The 5,071-nt window shown below is 41.4% G+C and overlaps 1 pseudogene; it reads right to left on the minus strand.

Moving 5' to 3' along the window:
* Nucleotides 1-1,811: 1,811 nt before the first annotated feature.
* Nucleotides 1,812-1,906, minus strand: LOC130864227 (U6 spliceosomal RNA; annotated as a pseudogene).
* Nucleotides 1,907-5,071: the final 3,165 nt, after the last annotated feature.

Below are 5,071 nucleotides of genomic sequence, written 5' to 3' on the forward strand. Positions count from 1 at the left end.
GGGAGACTTCAACACCCTACTCCCACCACTAAACAGATCTGTCAGACAGAAAATTAACAGAGAAATAAGGGAACTAACAGATGTTATGACTCAAATGGACTTAACACACATCTATAAAATATTCCATCCAAATACAAAATATACCTTCTTCTCAGCATCTCATGGAACCTTCTCTAAAATTGACCACACACTCAATAACAAAGTAAACCTCAATAGAAACTAAAGAATTGGAATAACCCCCTGTATCTTTTTGGATCAAAATGGCTTAAAATTGAATTCAACAGCAACAGTAATTTCAGAAAGCTCCAAATCACGTGGAAATTAAACAATGCTCAACTACATCATCAATGGGTCAAGTAAGAAATAAAAGAAGAAATTAAAGACTTCCTAAAATTCAAAGAAAATGACCACACATCATACCCAAATTTATGGGATACAATGAAAGCAGTGTTAAGAGAAAAGTTCATAGCACTAAACACCTACATAAAGAAGTTCGGAAAATCTCACACAAGTGAGTTGACAGAGCACCTGAAAACTTTAGAACAAAAAGAAACAAGCTCACCCAGGAAGAGTAGATGGCAGTAAATAATCAAATTGAGAGCTGAAATCAACAAAGTAGGAACAAAAAAAAAACCATACAAAAAATCAATAGAACAAAGAAGTGATTCCTCGAGAAAATCAACAAAATAGGCAAATCTTTACCCAACTAACAAAAAGGCAAAGAGAGAATACCCAAATTAACAAAATTAGAAATGAAAAAGGGGACATAATAACGGACACAGAAGAAATTTAGAGAATCATTAGGTCATATTTTGAAAACCTGTACTTCACAAAACTGGAAAACTTAAAGGAAATGGACAATTTTCTGGGAAAATATTACTTACCAAAATCAAATCAAGACCAGAGAAGCAAATTAAAAAGACCTATAACTGCTAAAGAAATAGAAACAGTAATCAAAAGCCTACAAACAAACAAACAAACAAATAAAAAAGCCCAGGGCCACATGGTTTCAGCACAGAATTCTACAAGATTTTCAAAGAGAACTAATACCAACACTCCTCAAATTGTTCCACACAATAGAAACAGAAGAAACATTGTGAAACCCTGAAAAGTCTGACAGGAATAGATGGCTCAGATGTCTAAGTTCTTCATCCAGAACAAGTTCAAGACTGCTGCCTGAGATGATCAAGACTCATAGGATACTTCAGTCAGGACTTGATCATAACTCTAAAGTTTCTTTAGGTCCCCATAAGATTATCAGCATCTCCAACCAGCTGGAAGTAGCCTGGAATACCAAACCCACATTCCCAAAAAATGGACTATGGATATTTTCCTTTTTTTTTACTTTAAAAAAAGAGGGGGGAAAGTGGTGTGGGAGAATTGTCTGTAATCTGTCAATTATGTTTTAAATAAAATGCTGATTGGCCAGGCAGAAAATATAGGCAGAAAAGCCAGACAGGAAGTAAAAATGATGGAATGAGAACAGGAGAATTCTGGGAAGGAGGAAGTTAATTACTCCCACTCCTGCCCAGACCACCAAAGCAGCAGGATGTGATCTGCCCCACTGAAAAAAGGTACTGAGCCACATGGCTAACATAGATCAAATAAATGGGTTAATCAAGATGTGAGAGTTAGCCAGTGAGAGGCTACAGCTAATGGGCCAATCAGCTTATAACTTATAGAGATTTCTGTGTTACTTCTTTGGGGCTTGCCGGCTGTGGGGTACCAGGTGGGACAGAAATCCAAACAAGCAGGCCCAGACCGTTCATTGTTACAACCCAACAAGTGGAAAGAAGAGAGTCCTTTTTCTTTAATGTAGGGAACACTTAAAATTTGCATATCATTCTTGTTCAGGGCCATGCTAATCTCTGTATTGTTACAGTTTTAGTATGTGTGAAGTAAGCACCAAAGAGATGTTATTACAGGCAAATATGACATAATAGATTGTTTTTATCATATTCATATGGCAGTGGAGTAGGGAGTATCATAAAGGCAAGGTTGGTTAGCAAGTGTCCTAGTCATTGTTCTGTGGGTGTGAAGAGACATCATGACCAAGGCAACTCATATTAAAAAAGCATTTAATTGGGGACTTGCTTACATTTTCAGAGGTTTAGTCCCTAACATCATGCAGGAAGCATGGTGACAGGCAGGCAGACTAAAGAAGTAGTTAAGAGTTCTACAGCAAAGCCCATCCCCAGTGACACACTTCCTCCAACAAGGCCATACCTCCTAAGCCTTTCAAATAGTGTCACTCTTGATGATCAAGTTCAAATCTTGGAGCCTATAGAGGCCATTTTCTTTCAAGCTACCATCCACAAGGAAGTCTCTGACAGTCTACAAGAGGCCCATGGTCATAAAGATCCAACCAGGATTAAGGAATAGGAAGGCATAGTCTGCAGGTCAAGCAACCAGAATCTCATCGTGGAGAGAAGGAAGAATAAAGGAGGCTCCTTTGCTGAACCAGAGTTCACAGGCAAGAATCTGGGGACTTGGATTTAAGAAGATGAGGACAGCTCACTCAGGATACTGACATTTCTCTAAAAGTACACTTTAGGATTTCTAAATGGTCCGAAATTGTGGCATGGTCCAACTTTCTGGGGACAAAAGCAACTCAGAACTGAGGGAGGGGGTAATCCCTTCTCCCTATTGCCCACCCACTCCATAAGGAAAGGGTAATACCCAGTCCATACAGCCCACCCACTCTGTAAGGAGGAGGGAATCCCTTGTCCATACTGCTCACCCAATCCGTAAGGAGGGGGTAATCCCTTGTCCGTACTGTATTATATACAACATAATAAATATTTATAATCAGTAATATAAATATTATTATGGAGATGTAAATTTCTACCAACAGGCTTCCATAACAAGAAGCTGTGAAGTATTATCAACTATTGTCTATCTTTTTGTATGTCAGTGATGTTTGTGTGTGATCTGTGTTCCTGTATCCAAGTGTGGGTGCATGCATGCGCAGGTCTGTGTGTGACCTGTACCCCTGTATCCAAGTGTGGGTGCATGCATGTGCAGGTCTGTGTGTGACCTGTACTTCTGTATCCGAGTATGGGTGCATGCATGTGCAGCTCTGTGTGTGACCTGTACTCCTGTATCCAAGTGTGGGTGCATGCATGTGCAGGTCTGTGTGTGACCTGTACTCCTGTATTCGAGTGTGGGTGCATGCATGCGCAGGTCTGTGTGTGACCTGTACTCCTGTATCCGAGTGTGGGTGCATGCATGTGCAGGTCTGTGTGTGACCTGTACCCCCGTATCTGAGTGTGAGTCAGGCATGTATAGGTCAGAATATAGCCTCAATGACAATCTTTGCCATTCACCTTTTAAAAAAATTAATTTTAGTATGTGCACGTGTGTGTGTGTGTGTGTGTGTGATTGTGGGTACAAGCAGACCACAAGAGGACATTGGATGCCCTGGATCTGGAGACAGAACATCAACCTGCCTGACATGAGGGCTGGGAACAGAACTTGGTCCTCTACAAGAGCAGTACATACTCTTAATTACTGATCCTTCTCTCCCATCCTACTTCCCACATGTGTGAGTAAGGGCTTCTTGCTCTGTGCATCCCGAGTGCCAGGCTAACTGGTCCCCAAGCTTCTAAAGATTCCACTGCCTGTTCTCTCGTCTCACTATAAGAACCCTGGGGTTAGGCCAATGCTCCCACGTTCATCTTTATGTGTGTTCAGGAACCTGAACTCAGGTCCTTGCATTTGCACAGAGAGCCCATTACCCACCCAGCTAGCTACCCAGCCCCTAAACAAGTCTTTAAGACTTGGTATACATGTCAGCAGTGGTTGTACATGCCTTTAATCCCAGCACTCAGAAGGCAGAGACTCTGTGAGTTCAAAACCAGCCTGGTCTACAGAGCGAGTTCCAGAAAGGCTCCAAAGTTACAGAGAAACCCTGTCTCAAAAAATTGGTATACACACATGCACACACACACACACACACACACACACTAAATTAAATTTCCCAATCTTAAAATATGATTACGAAAACTACAGTCTCTTCCCAAAGCTAAAATTCTTTAAATCCTGAATAAATACAATATATAAGTAATGCAATATGTAATAATATAACAAGAGCTCATTATTAGAAATATTGGAGATTAACCATTATTGGAAAGAAACTAGGCCATCAAACTTTCTTGGGGATTACTTATTCTTTTTATGGGGGGGGGAGATTACTTATTCTTGCACAAAAGTCAACTATCAAGGTCAAAATTTGCGCGTGCACTCTCTCTCTCCCTTTCCCCTCTCTTCCTCTCTCTCTCCCCACATTAGGCACAGAGCAATGCGGTTGACTCAGTGTTCCTGTAACTTCAGATCTAGAGATTGTCACCCATTTGCTCTTCCAGAGACACACGGCCCTGATTTCAGAATACCTGTCACATCGTATCGCACTTTTTAAAAATGCCCATGACAGTGCAACCGAAAATTCAAATGGAATGAACTTGAGTGGGTCAGCAGCACCCTTCCTGTGATTTTCAGCTGATTTTTGAGGCCGACATTTCTATGCAAGGTGAGCAGCTATGCAAAGCCAAGCCCATCCCACAGAGGTAAAGTCCTCTTACCGGTGTCTATGATCATTCAGTTCAATGACGACACAGTGATGAGAATCCAATGTGAAGATGGCTGGAATAATTGGGTCAAGTCCACATCAGGTTGGTTCAGTGACCACACGCAAATGAGGCCATATTAAAACATTGTAACCGACTGCATTCTCCCTTGATAAAATGGGAATGAGGATGGTGGTCCTCCATCCATTTCAGAAGACACTAGCAAGTAAAATGCAAACCACTGATACAGGTGCAGATAAAAGTAAACAACACTGTGTAGTATAAACATAGGTGGAATTCTGTCCCAAACACCTGATCTCCAGTTCACTGCCTCCCATAAGAATAGTTCTAAAGCAGTAGCCAGTAACGGAAGCAGTACCGAGTCGGAATACTGGAGGTGAGGGATTACTTCTCATACTCTTGGCTTGGCTGGGTTGGGTAGGGTTCCTTCCGTTTGACATGCCAAACCCAACCTCTTCCCTTCTCTGCTATGCTCCAGGCTCATA

This window comes from Chionomys nivalis, chromosome 21 (assembly GCF_950005125.1).
Source record: "Chionomys nivalis chromosome 21, mChiNiv1.1, whole genome shotgun sequence".
NCBI lineage: Eukaryota > Metazoa > Chordata > Mammalia > Rodentia > Cricetidae > Chionomys > Chionomys nivalis.